Genomic DNA, 25,159 nt, shown 5'->3' with positions numbered 1-25,159 from the left:
GCTGCAACTTGATACTTTTCACTATAAATGAGATCTCTGGCTTGTTTGATAATTCAGTGCTGGAAAAGAAACTGCACAGAAAAATTAACCATTAAACTTAATGGTTCAATTAATTTTATGGAAACAAATCATGGATGCTAAGTTAAGGTGGGCTTGGATCATATGCAGAATGCATTTTGAGGAAGGAGACATTTGAAACCCAAGTGTAAGAAGGACCACAACCTAGCAGGAGCAGGCTGGTGTGGGGGACATTGCAAGTCAAGGGAAGAGCATGTGCAACAAAGTCCACTGCAGAGCCCGCTGAACTACTGTAAATCTTTCTGTGTATCTAAAACTGCATCTACTCTGTATTCACCAATGGCAGAAAAATGTTAAAGACACACACGCTGTTACATGTTAAAGAAAAAAGTGCTATAGATTTCAGTTTTTCTAAGCAACGATCTTAAAATTATCTGGAGTACTAGAATTGTTTAAACTGTAGGAAGAACATAGTGCAGATGAAAAAGATCCTGATAAGAGAGTCATATTCAGGCTATTCAACTTGACCTTCGAGGACTTTGGAATGCTTTTTCATTTTTTGTTTTTCTCAGCATTAGCTGGATACTTCATGTTTTTCCTTTCCTTTGTTTCTATTTCTGATGTTTTTTTGGTAATAATGGCCATCTCTGACTGGTCTTCCTACCCATGTCCTGCCAAGTTGGTGTGTCTCCTTGTGACTTACCTCTAGACAGCTTCTTTCTCTTTTTAATTTAGTTTTCATGATATGGTTCCTTAGGCTCATGGATGCTCCCTTCCATCCTTCTCATTCTCCTCCAATAGATATTCCCTATATGTTACAATAGTATAGCCCTTCAACAAGAGTAATTGTACTAGCCTACATTCGCACCAACAGTGAAGGAGGGTGCCTGTCTCCCCACATCCACACCAGCAAGTGTTGTTAGTGGAATTTCAAATGTAAGCCAATCTCACTGGAGTTAGGTGGAATCCTAATGTAGTTTCCATTTGTATTTCCCTGATAGATAGGGAGTCTGAGCATTTTTTAATATGCCTGCTAGCCATTTGAATTTGTTCTTTCGAAAAATGTCTATTTATTTCCTGCTCCCATTTCTTCATAGGGTTGTTTGTTCTGCTGTAGTTGAGTTTCTGAAGCTCTTTGTAAATATTGGATATTAGTCCCTTATTAGTTGTATGTATAGTGTGAAAAGATTTTCCCCCATTTTGTTGGTTGCTTCTTCTTCATTGTGTTGGTCACTTCCTTTGCTGTATAGAAGCTTCTTAGTTTGGTGTAGTCCCATTTGTTTGTTTTAGTTTTGACTGCCAATACTTTTGGTGACTTTTCTAAGAAGGTTTAACCAAGGCCTATATCTTGGAGAATGCTTCCTAAGTTTTCCTCTAATAGTTTGATGATTTCTGTGTACAAATTTAGATCCTTGATCCATTTAGAGCTGATTTTTTTTTAGGAGGGGTGTGCAGAGAAATCCCCAGTACCCCAGTAAGGCGTAACTAATCTTTGTGTCCCACCTAGTGAGGTATAAGTGAATCCACGCTGACCATTTCCTGTCTGATTCTAAGCTTTCTTTATTGTTGTCTGTCCATTCTAGGTTTTTTATTTGTATGTTTGTTCAGTTGTTTTGAGGGGTTTCTGGAGTGATCCTAATGGTCACTGTGAGGGAGGGTGGGGACCCAGAGCCGGAGCTAGGCGAGGACCAGAGAAAGCTCGCCTCCCTAGGCCCGAAGGAAGTTTACTATTCTTCTGTTTCTGCAGACCGCTCAGGGCTCCTGGTTGTTGTTCCGATGACGCTAGTTTCTGCACGGCAGTAGAGCTGATTTTTGTGTAAGGTGAGAGGTGGGTATCTTGGTTTTGACTTCTTCAGCCTGCTACCCAATTGTTGCGATAGCATTTGTTGAAGAGACAAACTTTTTCCCCTGGATTATTTTCAGTCCTCTTGTCAAAGATTAATCGACTGTACATGCGTGGACTTCCTTCTGGGGGTTCTATTCTGTTCCATTGGTCTTCTTTTCCTTTTTTGCCCTAAAAATTTAAAGAACCATTAATAATGGCAAAGGACAATAATTTTGATTCTTTCTCCTCCACTTTCTCCCTTCAAGACAGAACATGAGCTGTCCTTATCCAGGCTCCCAACCCAAACATGATTCGGCATCTTGTTCACGTGTTCTTTGCCAGCTCCACAATTCTTCATAGAAAATGGCCTCTTTACCTGACCCTTTGGTTGCTTCTGTCTCTTGTTCCCTGAATTTACTTTTTATTTATTTTATCTGCTCCTTCTCTAAGATCTAAGACCTCACTCATTTTATCTCTTCCCTTTTCCAGGTCTTTTCTTTATAATTTGCTACCCCAATTCCAAACCTCCGATCCCCCCTACTAACATGTGGGTCCTCATGTTCTGTTTAGGGAAGTTCCATTTGATTAACTTCTTGATTATATCCACATTTCCTTCTGCATGGAGCCTTATTCTATCATAAGCAAGCTCTACATTTGTCCAGAATGCATTTCTAACTCCATTTTATCTGCTTGCTGGAGCAGAAAATTTGTTCACAAAATTTTATTGAACTGTTTCTGAGTAGCCCTGTGGACATGGGATTCCTAAACTGAAAATCAATCTTAGTGCTTCCCTGAGAGCTTTACATGCTTTTCTGAGTTAAAGGAAAATGTCAAATCTGCAATCAGAATTTCAACAGCTGCTGGATAGACTCTCATGGAGATACTTGTTATCTGAGTTAGTTAGCTTTCTTTATTGAACTGTGCTTGAAACAGGTGACTTGGCATTAAATTCACAGCTGCAAGATTTCTAGGAGGCAGAAAAAAATGTGGATAGGGTTACATGGACTAGAGAAGAAACAAAACCAATCTGTAATCTGAATTCTTCAATGGGCCTGGAGTGATGGCAGGAGTAGTTTTCAAAACTGCTTAGAAACCTTTGCTGCATCTTAACAGAGACAAAGAATGACTTTATTCCCTTTCCCACCATTTGAATGGACAAGTTTTACTCTTAGGGTCCCTTTCTTTTCTTCTTTGCAGGAGCTGAACAGAAATAAAGACCAAAATTTTAATACACTAGATGAGAAAAAATTGGCAAGTGCATTTTCGGGGCTTCTTGAAAGTAAAAAGTATACAACTTATAATTATCCTGTGCATGTAAGTTGTCTTTTGCACACTGATTTTTACCCTCTCTACCTCTCTCTTTCCATGAGCTTGCTCTGCTTACGTTGCAAATGCTTTCTATATGCTGGGAACTGCTCTCAGCTGGAGTGTGCCAAACTGTGGCATAGTGGATTTTTCACTTGGGGATATTTTTAAAATTCTTGTCAGAATGTGTCTGCGGAGGAGCTGGATATTATTACATTACTCTCTCAAGTGATTCCAAAGCTCAGCAAAGTCTGAGAATCATTGCATAATTTATCTATGTCGATTCACTTAATGTTCACAATGTTGTGAGGTAGTAGTACATTACTATTCCTTATTCATTCAAGTGATTTTATTGTTCATCTTCGATATGGCAGGTATGGTCTAGGCACTGGGTATATTGCAATGAACAGCCAGATAAATACTTCTGTTCTAACTGGCCTTCTACAATGATACACTTCACAGGAAAGAAAGACTAAAAATAGATTACAGTGCCTGTGTTGTGGTATAGCGGATTGTAAACTGCACCCATGATGCCACCACCCCATGTGGGCATTGATTCCTGTTCTGTTCTGTTCTACTTCACTGACTCATAGATCCCACAGTAACATTTTCTCCAAGACACTTTTGTATTTTCTTTTTCATTTTTAATCGACACATTGGTGATTCAGTAGCATGTTACTTAACTCCATGGTGCTGTAAATTTTTTGGTTTAACTGTATTCCTTTTGTTGATTTTGTTGACTGGCTTCTCATTTACGGGAATGTATAGTAACTACACAATGAAGACTGTCATATCCAGTTGTGAAGATACAATGCAGTATGCATCTCCTCTTCTAAATCAAAGATGTACTCGCAAGGAAACTGTTGAATACATCTGCACAATGGCATCCTGCGCTGTCTGCTATTGTCTGTACCAGCAATGTTAGGACATGCTTAAATAACAGAATGATGGACTTATGACTGCTTATGAAGTATTATACTATTATAATTATATGGGAGATATATCAGTTGGGGGGGGAAGAGAATAAGGAGATTGGGTAGAGGAAATCCCAGAGCCTATGAAATTGTACCATAAAAACAAAAATAAAATAGTAAGTTAAAAAAAAACCTCCATAGATCCTGCAGATGATAAGTGGTGGAGCAGGAATTTGGAAGCAGATAACTTCAGAATCTACCCTCCCGCCATGCCCCACCTCTTGTCCTCACTGGGATCTGTAGTCTCACAGTGTCCTTGCATAGCTACCTTTCAGTCATGACTCCACTGCACCCTCCTTCTGACTCAGCTGTAGGAGCCACGCCTTGCCCTTGCCACACATTTGATATCCCAAAGAAGCAAGACTGCAAGTCGGCAGAATCCATGGCACTATACTCTCCTGGTTTTCCTCCTCTCTCTTTGGCTGTTCATTCCTTCTATCCTTTTCGTGACTTTTGTAATTTGATCATAGCTGAAATTACCACTTACATGCTGACCCTTCCTGTATTCCTATATTAATATTTTTAAGCTCAGAATTTTTCTCCAAAAAGCTAGATTTCTAAGTCTTGCTCCCTATTCAGTGTTTGTACTTGGATGTCTCATAGGTATGAAGGATTAACATGATTAAAACAGAATGTGTGGTTCTATCCTAAGAACTTGCCCAAAACTTTTCTTGTAGAAGTTTGCATTTCAGTTGATGGTGATTCTATTCTTCTCAATCATATTTTCTATAAGCACATTGACTCTGTCAGAAAAACACCTTTGGCTCTCCTCTTCAAAGTATCTCTGGAATCCCACCACTTCTTCTGACCACATATGTCGGCAAAATGAGTTGTCATCATTTCTCACTTAGAGGCCCACAGACATCTTCTTTCTGCATCTATCTTGCCTCTCTGTATTTTTCTCTCAGTGCAGCTAGAATGGTTCCTTAAAGATGCGGTTTAGGGAGCAGTTCACTGTGGTGTATCAGCTATCCTCTGCCTGTGGGTCTGCACACCCTATGGGCATGGATTCAAATTCCAGCTGTTCTACTTCTGATCCAGCTTCCTGCTAACGACCCGAGAAAGCAATATAAAATGAGAACAGCCTTGACTATTTTCCCTTTGTGCGAGCACATATAATTTTCTAATTGAATTTCAAAATGTTCATGTTATTTGTTTTGATCAAATTTTCTTGTCAGTCTGAGGGGGGAAAAGGCAGAGTCTATTAAAGTCTTTTTTTCTCTTGTCTAATGGGTAGATATTACTTCTATGCCTTGAAGACATTCAAATCATGATAACATTGTGTAATATCAAAAACCAGGGACCTGCTTCCATGTTTAATTTTATTCACGTTTAACATTATCCAACTGTGTATGAATCCCCTACACTGAATATGCCAGTATGCCTTTGGCTCACAGAATTTCTCTGAGAAATTTTGTTAAAATCATGGTGTCGTATGTTTATAACACTATCACTGCCGTTTACTTGAGTAATTCTTCTCTTAGTGAACCTTTCTGGATCCTATGAATAATTTTTTAAAGAGTTGGTTGTTTGAAAGGCAGAGAGAAAGAAAGAAGTGTCTGCCATCTATTCTTTGCTCTACCGAAGTGGCCGCAATCCCCAGTGCTGGCCCAAGATGAGGCCAGGAGTCAGGAGCTTCATTCCAGTCTCTCATGTGGGATTATAGCAGTCCAAGCAATTTGGCCATCTTCCACTGCTCTCCCAGGCCTATTAGCAAAGAGCTGGATCAGAAGTGCAGCAGCTGCAGCTGCGACATGAATTGGTGCTCATAAAGGATGTGAGTGTCACAGGCAGCTGCTTAGCCTATTGCACCACGGTGCCAGCCCACCATGAATCATCTTAACCACTTCTTATTTCTCTAAATATTGGCTGGCCATAAACTGCCTTATGATGTTTCTAGATGTTATATGAAGTCTATTCTTCGGCAGTGTCTAGGGTTCACTTTTTGGAAGAGAAAAGATGGCATCTACTAGAGCTTTAAGATGCTGTTTCTCCATCATCTCACTGCATACTCTTCTTGTATCCTGAGATATAATACATATTGATCTGGAAATGTCTTAATGTTTACATGACCAAATACACTTTAGTGTTCTCTGATCTTAGGATTTGATTCTGTTTTAGCAATGTTTGTTAGCCCTTTCCACGGTTTGAACATCATTCTTCTTAATGGACAAATAAAAGTTGCTAACATTGTCAGATGCTATTATAGTCCCCATTATTTTTGGTACATAAAATCAAGGGTATTGTTTTATAATGTGATTATTGTATTTAATTTTGTATGAATAGATTGTTTTTCCATACAAATTCTTTTCCTTTTAAGTTAGGGTTCATATTTTTCTGGGAAAGTACACTCTTTTCCCTTGGATTAAAAGAAAATGTTAAAAAGAAGCAAATTAGAAAGCTTCATTTCACTTCTTTTGGATACCTCATCTGATAAGGGTGATTTAGGAGTGTTAATATAGAGCACTGAAGTTAATTTAGGTCTAATGCTTCAAGATAATCATTTTCTTAGTAACTGAATGTGTGGCATGTATGCCTGGCACAATTTCCCAAGGGAAAATGTCCCTGAAATGTGTTGATGCCTCTTTTTCTCAGCTCCAGAAATAACTTCAATGTGGTCTCTTATCCCGTGTGTGATTTCCCTCTAAGGATAAGAACTCTGTATACTGAGCTCATGTGTTAACAAGACTGCTTGGTATTTTACTAAACAAGGAGACCATTGGAAAATAAACATGGCAATGGAGAGAATTGTTAATCAATTCATGCTAAAATTAATTTTGCTACCTATATTTGGCATATTTTGTTTTTTTTTTCAAAAAACTAAAAGTAATCTAAAAAGATTTAAAAATTTATATTGGAATCCAGAGTCAGAGAGAGAGAGAGAGGAAAAGATACACACACACGCACAGAGTATCTTCAATCTGTTGATTCACTTCATAGTGGCTCCAATAGCTAGAGTTTAGCCAGACTGAAGCCATAAGAGTGTTCTGGCTCTCTCACATGGGTGGTGAGTCCAAACACATGGCTATCTTCTGCTGCTTTCCCCAGGTTATTAACAGGGAGCTGAATTAAAGGTAGAGCAGTCCTATAGTTGCCCATATACGATGCTGGCATCACAGGTGGTTGCTTTATGTGCACAACACTGATCCCCATTTAATTTTTTTTTTCAGAAAAGCAAAGCATATTTTATTTGTAAGAGAGAGAGATCTCATCTACTAGTCCACTTCCATCAGTTCACTTCCCAAGTGCTTACAATGATCCAGGCTTGATCAAGCTGAAGTCAAGAGCTGGGAATTCAGTCTGGGTGTCTCACAGGCATTGCACACTCACTACTTGAGCTGTCATATGGCATCTTCCAGAGTTCTGTAGTCATAAGCTGGAAGCAGGAGCACAGCCAGGACTCAAACCCATGCCCTGCACTGTGGGATGTTGGCAGCCCCAGAAGCATCTTATGGCTAGCCCAAATACATTGTACACCCCCTGAAAGCAATTTCAATAATGTGTAACTTCCCTGTGTTTTGCTTCATGCAGGGATATTCAGCTGTAAACAGGGTACCGACATAGGTGTTATTGACTCTATGGAAGAGAAACATGGAAAGCAAAACTTAAAAATTCTGACTTACATTATAAACTTGAAAATGTTTTCAAGGGGGCTTATATTTCTAAATGTCGTGTCCTTTTTGAGTGAGATGAACTGGTGTCATCTGAGTAGTCATGATTGTGTATGTACATTCCAAAACCCCCCTGAAATTGGTTCACACCAAACTCCATATGTAGTGAGTTTTCCATACATATATGTCCCTTATAAAGTTATGTACAGTAAGAGATTAACAATAATAATCTATAACAGAACAATTATCATATTCTGTTCAATAATGAAGTTATTTGAACCTATGAGAAAAAGTTGATTATCCAAGTGAACTGAAACCATGGTTTTCCCCTGCTTAAAATCCTTCCCTGGGCCTGGCCCAATGGCGCAGTGGTTAAGGTCCTTGCCTTGCACACCCAGAATTCCATATGGGCGCCGGTTCTAATCCCAGCAGCCCTGCTTCCCATCCAGCTCCCTGCCTGTGGCCCAGGAAAGCAGTCGAGGACTGCCCAAGGCTTTGGGACCCTGCACCCGCGTGGGAGACCCGCAAGAGGCTCCTGGCTTCGGATCGGCATAGCATCGGCCGTTGCGCTCACCTGGGGAGTGAATCATCGGACGGAAGATCTTCCTCTCTGTCTCTCCTCTCTGTATATCTGCCTTTCCAATAAAAATAAAATAAATCTTTAAAAAATAATAATAAAAAAAAAACTTCCCTGAGGTCCCTTTGTGTAATGAATATAATTAAGTTGGTAATTTAAAAATGTATCAAATCTTTGTTCGCAGTTCTTCATGCTTGGACAAGTATTTTATGACAGGCTTTCAGGAAATCTTTGGGGGTTGCTTCAAATATGTATAACCATCTACCTGATATGTCCACAGGAACATCCAGTCACAGTGTCAGGATTTCAATAATGTATACCTTCTCTGTGTTTTCTTCATGGAGAGATATTCAGCTGTATATAGATCATGGCACCACCCCAGTGATCATGGTGTCTCCCAGGCGGTTGCCTGTCCTTCTCTAATCCTACTGTTTTCTATTTTCCTATATTAAAACATTTAAAGTCATGTTCGACTCTCTTGTTATTCTCTCTAGATATCTAGCTTTAAAAATGTATTCATTTTTATTGGAGAGGACGAGAGCGAAAGGAAGATGTTTCGTCCACTGATTCACTCCCCAAGAGGCCACAATGGCTGGAGGTGAGCTGATTCAAATCCACAGCCAGATAGCTAAATGGAAAGCCAGGCCAGTAGGATATGAACTGCCACCATATGGGATCCCAGCCTGTGCAAGGCAAGGACTTTTGTCACTAGCCTACCACACCATGTCCCTCTACTCTCTTCTAATACCAAGCTGTACTGTTACTACCATTAAAACAGTTCTTACAGTTAATCTTTCATCACTGCCATTTTTAGCTCTGCTATGGTAGGTAATTTACTGAACTTCTCTGTATCTAAGCTTCCTCATATGTAAAATGTGTTAAAATGGAGGTTTTTTTCCCATTCTGGAAGCTTCCCTTTATTCCCTGACTTGAGGTTGTTGTGAGGGTAAATTAATATGCCCAAAATGCTCATGACAGTTCCTGGCACACAGCAACTTCTGAACAAATACTAAGTACAATTGTTAGTAATTCCAGAATCATTACATGAATGTTGGAATATTATGCTGTTCCCCAGCTGATCTCCTCGGTCAACCCCTATTTTTGTTGAATAAAACTTTCTAACCAAATCCTAAATCCACTTAAATTATATTTTTCTGCTGAAGAACAGGTAAGAGCTCCATTTTACTTACTTAATAAATCTAAATTTTCTAGTGCATTTTTCCCAGAACATGGTCTTACCTTCCTTATCACTCACTCACCCCTGTGACCCACACATTCCACACACTGCATGAAGCATTAGGGGTATAGTGATGGATGAGATATTGCTCTTTTCCTGAGGGAAATGACAATTCTGCTTCGGACAGCTGCAGGACAGCGCTAATGGAGGCAACTGAGACCTCACTGGCACCCATAGGAGGGATACCTAACCCAATCTGAACTGAGTCAGAAGGTGTTTCCATAATGGAATTGGCCAAAAACACACACACACACACACACACACACACACACACACACACACACACACACAACAGATGTGTGGATGAGTGGGCTAGCATATAGGTGGTTGAGAAGTGGTTTGCAGAAGGCATGGGTAGCTGAGAGAGCTTGTAGAGATGAATGGTGTCGTGTTGGAAATGTGGTTCAGAGACTGGTGAGCAGGTTAAGCCTGGAGGTGAGGAAAGCACGGTAGCAAAAGGCAAGAGAGGAAACTGAAAAGGTGAACTAAACTGCCCCGTGAAAGGTCTTGTGTCTGGATTTTCTCTTGAGGAAATGGGAGAGTCATCAAGTTGTCTGAAGCAAGAGGAGTGAGTTCCAAGATAGATTTGATAAGGAAGAGTCTTCTGTAGATAAAAGATCTGAGGCAGCCAGCAGTAAGAATACAAGCAATATTAAAGTGAAAGGCTAAGGGGATGAGGAGAGGTGGATGTATTTGAGATTTGACTTGATGAGCATTGTGGCTATGAGTTAATTAGTGGAAGTGCAGGAAGATGCCTGAACCAGCCTTGTTCATTTTCAGCTTGGAGGAAGCCCATCCCTCTTCAGTATTCTTGTCTGCTTGGTTTTCACCTGTTAGGCCAGTGGCCCAGTCCAACCACATCCACCCCAAATCTTAGAGTCTTTCCACCTCTGCAGTTGTCCCAAGATTGATCTGAAGTAATTTTTTAGTGAGCTCTGTTGTTTCACTTACATCCCCAAATTCTGTTAGTTCCTAAATATGTGTTATTCAAATGGATACCTGATGAATGTGTGTTGAAAAACATCCTGCTGGTTATATTTTAATTTTGTTAAGGTCAGGTGCATGTCTTAATCAAACCACATTCTTGTAATCAGAAGGCCAGCATTTCATTGGATATATCAAGCCAGCTGCTCTCAACCTTTATTCATCTTCCTGGTCACTCATGAGAGGTGATATTCACATGTCCGTCATGGAATATTCAGACGTCTCTGTAAATCCATTGATTCTGTCCCATTCAAGCAAGCAAATCAAAACAATCCCATGCACAATGGGGGCAATTTAAAGTGTATTCTAATTTAAAATAAGAAGTAAAACTATCTACTAACTTCTGTAGGTGATTAGTAGTATTATTTATAGAAAAAAATTGGTTCATGGCTGGTGTGAGATGATAACCATATCAATAGCTGTCCATGGACAAATCACCTGATGGTAGGGACATTGTCCCACACATCCTTAAACCACATCATACACCTGCTAGAAAGCTAAATGCTTACAGTTCCAAAAGGTAGGAGTTCAGCAATTACAACTATGGCTGGAAGGGTAATGGGAGGCAACAGGTGTCTCTTTTCTATGACATACAAGGTGCTCTGTTGTATTCATCATGGCATGATAAGATCGTTTGGTGGATTTTATTTTTGGAAGATATTAATTTTCTGGGAGCCTGATGTTATAGTTAGCAGAACTGATTTCCTGTGAATCAAATTCAAGTAGCAGAGAATTTCTCTCAATGTGTTTAATATACTGATGAGGATTATAGTAAGATTGCCATATGTTTTATATAACCATAAGTTTGCTTTGGAGAGAGTGAGAAATGAAAATCAGCTTTATCTTGTATAAAAGAACGAGAGCAAAGGGAAGCTCTTAAGATCCTCTCCACTGTAGTAGGCTTTAGCTTTTCGGGATGGATTTCTACATGGCTGGTGTATAATCAGTGATTTACAGGATTAAGCTCTCCTAGGTTATTCTCTCATCCCTTTGCAAGAAGATGCAGCATGTAACTCCTCCATGACACTCCTAGATGGATAATGAAGCGCTCTGCAAGGATGACTAAAGAGGGACAAACCTAACAACAACCCATTGGATAGAGAGTACACAGATTGTTCCCGAAGCCTTTATTAAACAGAGGAGTGTGGGCTGCTGCCTTCTTAGAATGCTGGTCTCAGCAGCTGAACCCACACAGTACTGTTATCGATTCTTATCAAGTTTCTGCCTGACCACCTCTAAGGATGGAGAGCTCAGTCTGAGAGAAGTCAATAGGAGCTGATGAACATCCTGGACTTAACCACTGGCAATGGCTTTCTGGGCTAACATATCCCAGGAGGCCTGAGGATATCTTAAGATGCCATTATTTAACATATTATTTTAATACTTTCTAGTAAAGAATTCTAGTGTACATGTTTGTGACTAAGATCCAGATGATTCTGACTTTAAAGGAAATTGTGAAAAGGATAGGGTCCACCACTCAACAGTAATTAACAACAGTTGCATTTAGTTGCGATAAATATCCTAAAAATAGGTGGTTATGTTTCAGTTCCCTTTTCGGTAATGCACCACACTTCCACATGCATCCTTCCATTTATTTCATTCCGAACAATCCCCAAATATATTGCTATTATTTACATATATTACGTAGGAGTAAACCGAAGTGCAGAGGCATGAGTGATTTGCCTGGAGTATCTTGGGGGATAAGATTGAATTGCAAAACAGATCTCTGGACTCCAAATATTTTGGAGAGCAGGAAGTAAAACTCTCCATGTTTTTGGTGTGTAATCACAGCTTAGTAAATACTGGGAAAGCTAAAATGATGGAGTTCAGTCCAAATTCTTATCATTATACCACACTGATTCTTAATAATTCTCTGTTCTGAGGTGAGCATTGTGATGCAGTGAGTTAAGCCACCACTGTGGATGCCAGCATTCCTTGCTGGGGCGCTGGTTCAAGCCCCATCTGCTCTGCCTCTGAGCTTGCTTCCTTCTAAGGCTCCTGCTACTAATACCATTGGATAGAGTTATCCAAGTCCTGGGCCCTGCAAATCATTTTGGAAGACAGAATGGAGTTTCCAGCTCTTGGCTTCAACCTGGCTGTTGTGGTCATTGGCTCATTTGGTTCACTTGGGGAGTGAACCACATGGTGGAATAAATTTCTCTCTCTCTCTCTCTCTCTCTCTCTCTCTCAAATAAATTAGTCCTTTTAGAGAAATCCTGCTTTGGCTTCACCTCTCTCATATAAAAAGAATTTATATTATACAAGATCATATCAAAAAGTGTGAAACATGAGAGATACATTTAGTGCAAAAAAAGAAATGCATGCATAGTTTATCCAAAGTATGTATTTTTCATAAGCTCTTTGAAAATTCTTTACATATTGATGCTTGTGAAAGACGGTGAGGAACCTCTCAAAAACTCAGAGATCGAAGAGAGGACAGATTTTGGCAGCCAGGTGTTGATGTCAGCTATGTGAGCTATAATCAGGAAGCAGTTTGTGACTCTGCTGCTGAAGAATAGAAAGGTTGGAATTATAGTGCACTCTAGCTAAGATAATTTAGAAATAATCTCTGAGAGACCTGGCAAAAATATGAATTTAATTCAGTACAGGGAAATGTAATCCATTTGATAACACTTGATTTGGAGAAAGACTGCATGGATGTCTCAAGTTGCAAGGAATCTTAAGCTGAGTGTTTTATTGCACTGGGTTTGTTGGGGTTCAGGGAATGATATCCTGAATTACAGCTCTTGGATAGGTTGAGTACCTTGAAGTAAAGAATTGGTGTCAGACCCAAGGTCTCTCTGACCTTTCCCATCCCAGCACCCACCTTTCTCTCATTCTGTGACTTTTAAGGCAGAGGGTGAGAAGTTCTCTGCAGTTCCCTAAGCTGACCAGAGAAGTTTTTTTCAGAACAAATGCAATAATTATGAGGTCCTTCCCATGAGGTAAGATTAAGTTGAAGGAAAAAGACTACTATACTTGAGGCTGCGCCAGAGTCCAGACCAACTTTGTACTATTGTCTGTTCATTGGGCTTGACCTCCTGAAGATCAATTGCCCTTCCTCCAAAATCACCTACAGCCCCCGTTCCCCTATCCCCTAGAAGGAAATATTGAACTTTCTAACTCCTACTGGCTTGCCAGATCCTCACTTTTCATTCTTATGATACTCCTGTGCCTTTAATAAATTTGTTTGTCTTTTCTCCTGCTAATCTGTCATTTGTTTATATCAGCACACTCAGTTATCAGACCATTAGGGGGTGGTTCCTTTTGTCATAAGTTTCAGCTGTAATCTTTTGTATCATTTTATGTATTTACAATATTCTGTTCCGTTAAAATGCGCACTGGGGTGCCAGAAGGATTAGTGGCTAATAAAACAGGATTCCTGACCCTGTATCATGACAAAGGCACTGAAGAGGCCCCCAAGAGGCGCTATTGCGCATGTAAGTCCTGCTTAGGAGGAAGGGAAAGTGCCCTACTGTTCCAGTGAACCCACATGCCTAGCAGAGTGGAAGGCAGCCAGGCAACGGAGCCTGATGTCATAGCACATAAAACCATGTGCCTGTTCCTTTTTCTTCAATCTGTTCAAATGAAGTAACAGGCTGCAATATGACAGTCCATGCACCTATTGCTTAGGCAGATGTGAATGGCTGCCACCTGGTGGCTCTACGTAAACTAATAAATTGTATTCTTCATCCATCTTTGTGAATTGGCACAACTGATGATGAGAGTTTATTCTGTTGGGGAATTCACCAGAATTTGCTGCTATGTTAAAAGTGATCTGTCAACCAGCTGGCCTAGACAAGAAGAAATGCTACTGCTATTGCAAACCCTGACAAAATTTCTACCAAGAAAGTGGTGAATGCTGTCTTTTGCTGCTCTTAATAATGAGATATAAGCTGACAGTTGCAATAGAAAATATTGTCATTTGTCTTTTTGCCAACTTTCAGGTGGGAAGATCTACACACCTCTAAATTCCAAGCATGGCCATTTCATGACTTACAATGCCAAATCAGGCATTGACAATTCAGACCTAGCAAGTGGCGGGCCATCATTACACAATCAAGGTCGTACATAGACATAAAGAGCTCTGAGAGGTGTTTCTGGTACTCAAGGAACCCACAATGCAGTTGTGTTGGTATAAATACATATATATTGCTGTTAAATTCAATAGGAATTAAAAACACCTGTAATAATTCTCTAGCTCTTCCAAAATATTTATAGCAATTTTCCTGGATTGTGACCAGTTTTGTCCTAGGCTAGTTTCCAGTACTGTTTAGATACTCAGCTAGTTTGGTAGAACTAAAATGCAGAGCTTGCTGCTTTAGCAGTAGATGCTAAGCTTCTCTAAATCCCTTATTGTCCATTAGTGTGCTATGTGTGCCCAATGAATATCTTTGATGGTAATGACCTTCACGTGTATGACTGAGGTTTCAACCAAAACTCTGATGTGCGCACCTTTCTGGTTCATTTGCAAGATACAAAGATCTGAAGATGTTTCAGTGAAAGGAGTTTTTATAAGAATGCTAAGGGAAACACAATTCCCAAGCCCAGCTCTGAGGAGGTACATCTCATCCACGGGTGTTCAGAGTGCTGCAGTAGCTGAGTCAGAACCAGGCATCCCTTCCTCCCTGCTCTCATTCTAATTACAGCACTCTTCTGGCAGCCTCAGCTCCCGCGGCAGGGCTGCAGGCCAAGCTACAGTTTCTCTGCCACTTCCTACTGCCTTCTGCAATATTCTCCTTCTCTCTACATCATGGCTTGTGCCTACCATTGATTGCTCCTGCCATCTGGCTTCTGCTTCCATTGAGATTCCTCTAGAGAGAGCATCTCATTGCAGTGGATTGACACTCTTCAGTGCAGAGGGTCTCTGTGGGATTCTTGGGCTAGATGACTTCATAGCGCTGCTGATCAGAGCTGTGGACTCAGACCTTAATCCTTGATCCCATTTGCTTGTGGCCAAGATAATGGGGTCATATAATACAAAGCATGAAAATTGCGGGTTAAGAAAGTCCAGTTGGCTGTTGATGGGCTCATGGGGGTAGGTAAGAGAGAAATTTATAATCCAGAGCCTGCTCATTACAATCCCTAAAGCATTACTGTTGTCCCCATACTGAAGCTTGACCGTATCTGATTTCATTCCAGAAGTTAATCCTCAGCCAAGTACATGCGCATTTAGACATTATTATTGAGAAACTGTGGCCTTAATTATAGACTGCATGCTGATAATTTCTCACACCATATGTTCCAAAGCCAGAATGAAACCTGCTGGTTTCCTCTTCTGTTCAGATGTGGCTCACACCAAATGCCTCCCAGGGGACCGGCTGCCCCGTGTGTAGGAGGTGAAGAGAAAAGGCTTCATTTGCCTCTGTAATTACCGCCTTGAGACCTGATGGGGGAACTGAAAAGCTGCAAAAACAATATTGAGCTGATATGTGATGATGTTCCCGTGAGGATTTCAGTAAAGTAAGAAGAAGAAGAAGAAAAATGGTGTGAGTTTTCACATTTTCATTTGAAATACACAGAATTATCTCGAAAGGTGCTTCTTGCTGAGAACTGTTGTCTTACTGTTGAGGGATGCGTCTTAGGAGTTCATGTCTTAGAAGGATGGTTTGCTGTCCCAAGGGATTGCCAGGCTCCCCTCACCCCTAGGCCCTGCCTTGGAGCCATTGCATTCAAGACTCTGCTTTATAGGCATGTGGAAAGGACTCTCGTGGCATTGAATCATGTAAATGAGACACATTCAGAGACCAGGGAAGGACTGGGTCCCCAGGTGGGCCTGTTCCTGTTTCAGGCTGCTATAACCTTATCCAGGCCATGTCCCAACAATCCAGAGCTCTGGCAAACACAGTGTTGCTAAGAGGCACATTCTTTCCTGCACTTGGCTAACACTGAAGGTGTCTCAAGGGAGATCACTACAATATATGGTCTTTGTTCAGGGCTGTGGCCAAATCTTAGAGCTTAGATAGGATATTGTAAGCCCCGACTACGGGGGATTAAATTGCTTATATCTTAGTTCTTAAAATCTCCAAGTTTTGCTAAAATGTACATGATTGGCAAATGTGATGATAATTCTGTTTTCCAGAGACCTTCAACCTCTCTGATTCAAGAAATGACTTTCTCTGCTTAGTCCTTCAATCCTATGGATGATAAAGGTTTCCAGCTCTTGGTAGCCCTTCCATGTGCTTCGTTCCCCTTTAACGGTTTCCTTGGCTCTGTCTATACCACTGCAAACACACCCCTCACCAAAATTCTCTCCTTAAAAAATGCAAGCTGATAATACCATCTGATTTATTCCAGAACTTTGATATACACACAAGCCCGGATGGTTTGGTTTCCAAAATAGTTTCTCTTTCAGTTTCCAAAATTTATCAATACAGGTACCCTGAAGGTCTTGCACTCCCCAACCAATTATAATGGAAGCCGAACCTTAAATGTGATAATATGAAAGCATGAGGATGGAGCCAAAAAATGCGTGGAGTTGCCCATCTTTTAAAAGAATACTCACAGAGGCTTGGGGCAGTAGCCTAGTGGCTAAAGTCCTTGCCTTGCATGCACCCGAACCTCATGTGGGTACCAGTTCTAATTGTGGTGAGCCCGCTTACCATTCAGCTCCCTGCTATGGCCTGGGAAAGCAGTCGAGGAAGGCCCAAAGCCTTGGAACCCTGCACCTGCACAGGAGACCCAAAAGAGGCTCCAGGTTCCTTGCTTTGTATTGACACAGCTCCGGCCATTGCAGTCACTTGGGAAGTGAATCAACGGATGGAACGTTTTCCTTCCTCTCTGTATATCTGTCTTTCCACTTTCCAATAAAAAACAAATCTGAAGAACAACACTCACAGGGGTTGGCCCTGTGAGGTGGTGCATAAGCCACTGCTGAGAATGCCACCACCTCATAAGGGCGTTGATTTGCATCTTGTCTGTTCCACTTCCAGTCCAGCTCCCTGCTAATGGGTTGGAAAAGCAGCAGAGGCTGTCCCATCACCACGGCCCCTGCCAGCCACATGGGAAACCTGAAAGAAGCTCCTGGCTCCTGACTTCACCCTAGCCCAGCCCTGGCTGTGGCAGGAACTGGCAGATGAAGGACCTCTTTTTCTCCTTTTCCCTCTTCCTCTCTCTGCATCTTTAATTTTCAAAATCAACAATTTTTGAGAAAAGCACTCCCAGAGATCCTCTGCCCTTTCCACACATGAGAAAGCAGCGAGAAGAGGCTGTCATGTGGCCCAGAGCGCAGTTGCTCAAAGGATACTGAATCTACTGGTGCTTCATCTTGGACTCCTTAGCCTCCAGAACTACAAGAGAATAAATGTATTATAAACCCCTAACTCTGCATAAATTTCCTTTTGGAGCCTTAGAAAAAGCACACAGAATCTTGCACAGCCTTTAACGGGGAAGCGTTGAGAGAAACCTGAGGTTAGAGAAATTTATATTTTAGCTCTCCCTAAATATTTATGCTTCATGAATATCCCTAAATATATGCTACCTATCATAGTCTTACCTGTGTTCAAAAAGTGTTGTACATCTTTCAGTTTTTACAAGGTCATATGTCCCTTTCATGCCTATTACTTGCTGTTGCTTTTTCTACACCAAACTGGGCATACAACAGCCACGTGCCTTTCGCATACCATCCCCCTTGCTCCTTCAAACACATCACCGTGCGGTTCTCGGGCCTCGTGTTTGCACCAAGGCTTAGCCCAGTGCCTCTTGCTTGTGAACCCTTTGCTCCTCTGTTAGCTCTTGTCTGTCTCCTCTGAATGTGAAGCGGTTAGTGCTTCCACATCTCTTGACCCCTAGTTTAACCGAAGTTTCTTTTTTTTTTTTTAAGATTTATTTTTTATTATTTTTTTGTTGGAAAGGCGGATATACAGAGAGGAGAGACAGAGAGGAAGATCTTCCGTCCGATGATTCACTCCCCAAGTGAGCGCAACTGCCGATGCTATGCCAATCCAAAGCCAGGAGCCTCTTCTGGGTCTCCCACGCGGGTGCAGGATCCCAAAGCCTTGGGCCGTCCTCAACTGCCTTCCCGGGCCACAGGCAGGGAGCTGGAAGGGAAGCGGGGCTGCCGGGATAGAACCGGCGCCCATATGGGATCCCGGGCGTGCAAGGCGAGGACCTTAACCACTGCGCCACCGCGCCGAGCCCAAACCAAAGTTTCTTTACGGTCGCATGTCATAGCTTACCATCTGGAGTCAGGCATCCTGAATTTAAATGCTTTTTTTTTTTTAAATTGAGTACTTAAGTGAATATTTATGCAATAAGGGATCATAGGTAGATTATGTGATTTTTCTATGCAATGGTTTCTTCATTAGATAATAATGATAACTATTTTGCCAGTGTCATGAGCTAAATATTTATCAGGCTCATCCTTAACTTGCTCTTTAATACCATTTTCTTACATGAGATCTTGTTTCTTATTTGACCTTCTCTAACAATATTTTGACTCAGCCCTTTAAAGTGTTTACCCTCATAGCGGAAGGAGTGGTCACCTATGATCATTTGCCTGTTTGAACCTTGGTTAAGTGTCCTTCAGAGGTGTTCTAGAAAGAGGAAGAATCAGTTTCTGCCACATCAGAAATGTTCAAGAAAGGATAGCTGATTGCTGTTTTTTAAATTATTATTGTTAGTATGTATCATATTACCTTTTCTTTTTTTATCAGCTCATGTTTGTTTTAACTTTAAGAGATAATGAGCACTTCATTTACTTATTCAAGCTTTTTATTGGCATGCAATACCTCAGGTCACTAGCATAGTTAGTATTTTCATTTTCTTTATTTATGGTTGGGGGACATTCGCTCTTCCAGTTCTGTCTGTAGTATATAATTCATTATTATGAACTATAGGCTCCCCACTGTTCTGTGGAACACTAAAGCTTGTTATGCAAAATGGATGAAACTGCATGAAGGTCATTATGTAAAGTGAAATAAACCAGACACAGAAGGAAAAAATTATGCATGCTCTGTCTCATAGGAAGAAGCTGGAAACATATCAGTTGATCTAATTGCAGAATAGTGATTACTAGGGGCTGGGGAAGGTTAGAAGAGGAGGGTGGGTAGAAGCTGGGTAAAAGGTACCAAAAGAGTCTGATTATCTTGCTTTTAAATCATTAAGTTCCTTTAAGAGGAAGAACTTTCATCCTGTTACTCATTGCCTTCTTCCTGATTCTCTAACTCAAAAACACTGCAGTGAGCACTACTTCGTAAACCTGTGTTTCAGTGAAGTAAAAAGATTCCACGTCTTTGTAAGACAATGGACATATATGTCAGAACTGACAATGCAGTAGATAATAGGGAAGAAATATTCTCTCTTTATATTCTCATGGGCTATGTGATCAGTTCAAGTTTACTTATTTCAACACACTACAAATACTGTTCAGGAGATCAGCAACAATTTCAGTGCTGTATGCATGCCAGGACTTAAGGCTGACCTTACTGCTGGCCACTTTTCTGTTGCTGGAATTCCTCCTGCTTCTTTGCTCTCCTCAATCATGTTTTATATTTTCTGACTCTTTTTGGGTTCTTTTTTTCCATGCCCATGATAATTTTCACTCGAATGTTTAATGTGAGATTCTTGCTTCTTTCCATTCTATATATTCATTGTGGGAATTATTGTCAGTTTTACAGCTTTCACTACTTCCTGTATGTCAAAGACATCATGATGGGTTATATTTATAGTCTGCACATTTCCGCTGAAGTTCAGATTCAAATTGCTAGCTGTGTGCTAGACAGTTCATTCTTGAGAGTGCATAGGTAAGCTCAAGTTCCAATCAAGTTCCAAAAAAAAAAAAAATAGTGTATAACAATCTTCCTGCTGGAGTTCCTCTTTTTGCATGTTTTCATCTTCATTGGAGGCACCATCACTTACTCAGACACTGGGAGGGGTCACCTGTTTCCTGTCATACAAATCCCAAGCCTACTCAACCACTCAGCTCTCACTTTATGGGTTAAATACTTGTTAGATTCCTTTCAATCAGCTCTGCTTTATTGCTGCTGTCTTGGGTCAGGCTTTGTCTTTGCCTAGTCGTCTTCAAGTATGTTCTAGGGGCTGGGACTGTGGCACTGCCAACTAAGCCTATGCTTGTGACACTGTAGTCCCATTTTAGAGTACTGGTTTTAAGTCCTGGCTCTTCTGCTTCAAATCCATCTTCTTGATGATGTGCCTAGAGAGTAGTTGATGCTTGGGCCTCTGACTCCTATGGGTGAGCTGACCTGACTCCGATCATATGGGTTCCTGACTCTTGATGTTGATCTGACCTAGCCCCAGTTATTGTGACCCTCTGAAGAGTGAATGAGCAAATGGAAGATCTCTTTGTCTCTCCCTCTCTGTCATCTGCCTTCTTGAATAACTATATAAATCTTCCCCCCAAAATCTAATGCATTATTTTTAGCCCCCCGCCCCCATTTTTTCCTTACAGCTGCAAAGACAATCATTTTTATTTCCTTTAATTCCACTTAAAAATCAGTGAATGGCCCTGATTTACCCCCAGTTTTAGAGGCTATGTAAAGTTGTGTGTTTCATTGCCACGGTCCTGGCCTAGCTCTTCTGTCTCATGCTTCATGCTCCCTGCTTTACTTTATTCTTCAAGACGCAGGAGCCTTCAGTTTCTGCCCACACAGCTTCTGATTTCCCATCTTTGTGCCTTTATTCACATTGTCTCTTCTGCCAAAAACAGCTCAAATTTCTTTCTGGATAATTCCTCCTCCCAGAGTCCATTTCTGTACTACCTCCTGCAGAGAACCTTGGCTGAGTGGTGAGTAAAATGGAAAAAAAACAGCGGTGGGTATGGGACATTTTCTAGAAGCTAAATGGAATGAAAGCTGAGACTCAGGATGGGATCTGGAGATGGAGATTCATCTGCCAAGGGAGGTGTAGCAAGCATGGTGGCTTAAACCACATCACACACTGAGCTGAAAACCTAAAACCAAAAACATTCTCTGATTGGAAATGTTGTAAGTGCTGACATGTGAAATTCCACTTGTGATCTCATGTGATGGATGGCAGTCAAAACTCAGGTACACCAAAAGCATCATATGCAGTTACCTTTAGGCCAGATGTTTAAGGCATACATGAAACATGAATTAATTTCATAATTAGACTTAGCTATCACTTCTAGGACTTCTCATTACATGTATGAAGAGTAATTTAAAAATCACCCCCCCCCCCAATCTAACATGTGAAATACTTCAACACTGAGCACTTTGGACAACGAATAGTCAACCTGTACCTTACAATTCTATAGGACACAAGTCTAACAAAGGGTTCACTAGCCTAAAATCAAGATGTGACCAGGCTGTGCTCCCTCCAGGGGGTTCTAAGGGAGAATCTCTTTCCTTGTTCATTCCTTGTTGGTAGAGTTCTGTTCCCTGCAGTCAGAGCACCATAGGTCCTCAATCTTTTGAGAGTGCCACTTGAGGGTGCATGCTAAGTTCCAGAGGCCACACATGGCTGTGCTTCCCCTTCTACATTTCCAAAGACAGCAAGGTGGATCAATTATTTCTCGCATATGCTCATCTGGTTCTATCGCATTATCTCTTTCTTATAATTTCTGCTTCCTTTTCTGATTTTTGAACTTGTGTTATTAGAGCAGGTCCCCCTGGAGAATCAAGGAACTTGCACTTCTCTGCCCTTCACCTCAACCTTCTTTTCCTTGGAAGGTGATACATCAAGAGGTATCTGAGAGACCGAGATTCTGTGACCTCACCAGCACAGACACAAGAGGACAGTCAAAGCCCAAGATCATTTGGTTTGAGTTTTGGTTTGAATTAATATTTGGCCATTTTTGGCATTATTTTGTATTTCAATTACTAACCTTAGCTTTTGTATTTCAAATCCAAAAGGGGCAGAAAGGGAATGTCTTTAATTGGTCACATAGTTGGTATTTTCAGAAATGTGAGGTGTTAACAAACCAATCAGAACCTCTCCCCAGAGGCTTATGCAAAGAAGACATGGATAGATGTGACAGTAAGTGAAAAATCATGGAAATAAGGTTACAGTTATTTAAAAGTCTAGTATTTAAAATGTAAATATTCACCTAAAGAGTTAATAGTTTAAATAAGCTTCTGAGCTAAGAAACCCATAGAATGATAAAGAACTATAGCAGAAGCAAAAAGTAATTATTATGATTACAAAATTAAACCATTAAACAAAAGATGTATTGAGTGTTAGAAGAAATGTTCCTTGTTGGGTTACCATCCAATAAAAATTCATGTTTGTTTCCTATAAAATTATAGCAAAATTTAGTTTATCATTTGTTACATTTATTACTACTTATGAATTATTCACTAGGGTAATATTTATTTACTGAATTATTTCCTTCTTTTAGGAAATAACCACGATTCCCTAAATGTAGCATATTTATCTTTAAGAGTTTTAGGAGATAATGTATTTTAATTTCCTGCCCTCTAGTGACAAAAATAATGCACTCCTGCCTTTATATTGAATAAATTTTGCATGGTTTAGTATCAGCAAATAAAACTATTTTAGATAAGTTGAGCAAGGAAATCTGAGAAAGTCTGGCTTTTATTAGAAGTCTAAACTTCAGCAAAAATGTTTTTCCATTTTTGTGTGGTAAAAAATTTTGATTCAGAGTTTGGTGCTTGACTTCATAACCGCTACATAGGGATGGCCATTTGGCCTTTAGGTTTATGTGCTGGGAAAGAGCCCTTGTCTGTGCTCCTGAGCTCCTCACCTAACTCTGCTGCATACTCCAGCTTCCTGCCTACGCTCACCCTGGGAGGGCAGCAATGATGGCTCTTGTAGGGAGGTCCTGCCATCCAGCTGCCAGACGTCCAGAGCAGGAGAGGAGTTTGGAATTCTCTCTATCCTTCCCTCTCAATGCTTACTCAAATTTTTAAGAATTCAAAAAAAATTGTTAATTGAAAGTCATTGTGTTGCTGCTGACTTTGACTAGATTGCAAATGGCTCTACTTTTTAAAATAATTTCAGGGTATATACTTTATAAAACTCTAGAATGAGGGAGTGGATAAGTTTACTTTTTTAAGATTTATTTTATTTTTATTTGAAAAGCAGAGTCATGAGAAAGAGAGAGAGAGAGAGAGAGAAAGAGAGAGAGAGAGAGAGAGAGAGACAGATCTTCCATCCACTTGTTCACTTCCCAAATGACTGCAGTGGCCAGAGCTGAGACAATTTGAAACCAGGAGCCAAGGGCTCCCTCTGAGTCTTCCATGTGCCATGTGTATGCTGCTCTCCCAGGGAGCTGCATGGGAAGTGAAACAGCTGGGATTTGAACCAGCTGCTATGTGGGATGCCAGTGCCACAGTTTGAAGCTCAGCCTATTACACCACAGCACTGGCTGCAGTAGATAATTTTATTGTAATGAATCTTAACTTATGAAACTGAAGAAAATGTACTAATTCTAAAAATGACTTCTTAGGTTATATTTATTTGAATTTTCTAGATCTAGTAATTGTCTATCAAATAAATAGCCTGGGCTTTTAAATCAGAGATAAAAATAATCAAATATGTTTACTGTTATACAAGGACTAATTAGAAACATTTGTTAGATTTCATTGGTTATGACATTAAGTTTTTTGAAATTCTGATCACAAACTGCATTACTGCTTTCTCTTTCTTAATATTTTGGCATTCCTGGGGCACATAATTGGAAATGAAACATGTGTTTATGTCATTGATTTTTCATCAACTGAGTATCTACTCTTTGCTAGGCACCATGCTTGATTCTAAATGACTATATTCAAAGCCAAAGAAGTTCCTCCAACAGTCTCTAGAGGTCTTGTTGGAGCTCTTGTTTTGTGCATTCTGACATGGTGAGAGTCCATCTGTCCTGATTTTGGACCTGTTGGGTCACTGAATTTCACCTGTATACATCCTGCAAAACATATTACCCAACTGCATGGAACACATCGGTTAAGACGGAGGACAGCAAGGTGTTCTGCTGGAGTAGGAGACAGAAACACAAGCTCTAAAACCAGCTCTTTCTGTGGCTACTTTCCAATAGTAATCACAGTAGTGGTGACATGTTGCTCCTGATTTTTTCTCCAAGTTACATGGAGTTTTCCATCTTTTCACTTTCAGTCTGTGTGTAAGTGTGAAATGTGGTTATTGTAGGGAGTGTAAGGATTTGGCTTTTAATTCATTCAGCTGGTCTGTATCTTTTAATTGAAGAATTTAGATAATTTATATTCAAAGTTATAAGTGGTGAGCAATGGCTTGCTCTTGCCATTATTTCAATGGGCTCTTTTGAATCTCCTTTAAAAAAAAAGAAAGGAGATTTATTTACTCATTTTGGAAGAATTAAACAAAGAGAGATATGTATTTTCTCTGCATGTTTTCATTGTGCAGATAGCTGCAACAGCCAGATCTGGGAGAGCCAAAGCCAGGATCCACAAACCAAGAGCTTCACCGGGGTTTTCCACATGGGTGGCAGGGGTCCAAATACTTAGGCCATGTTCTGTTGCTTTTACCACGCCATTAGTCAGTAGCTGGATTGGCAGAGGACCAGCTGGGACATGAACCAGCTCCTATAAGGGATATTGGTGGTACAGGTGGTGGTTTTACCAACTATGCCACAAGGGCAGATCCATCTCTTTTGTTCTTACACATTTTCTGCCTTCACATTCTTTCATGATGCTAATTATCTTTCTCTGTTTCTGT

General features: G+C 40.5%; 1 pseudogene; it reads left to right on the top strand.

Annotated features, from left to right (window-relative positions):
* Nucleotides 1-13,865: 13,865 nt before the first annotated feature.
* Nucleotides 13,866-25,159, top strand: part of LOC121164853 — a 97,760-nt pseudogene continuing 86,466 nt past the window's right edge.

Source organism: Ochotona curzoniae, unplaced genomic scaffold (genome assembly GCF_017591425.1).
Source record: "Ochotona curzoniae isolate NIBS_2020 unplaced genomic scaffold, NIBS_Ocur_1.0 contig_1071, whole genome shotgun sequence".
Lineage (NCBI taxonomy): Eukaryota > Metazoa > Chordata > Mammalia > Lagomorpha > Ochotonidae > Ochotona > Ochotona curzoniae.
The sequence above is the reverse complement of the archived record's forward strand: the minus strand, read 5'-3'. Positions and strand labels throughout refer to the sequence as shown.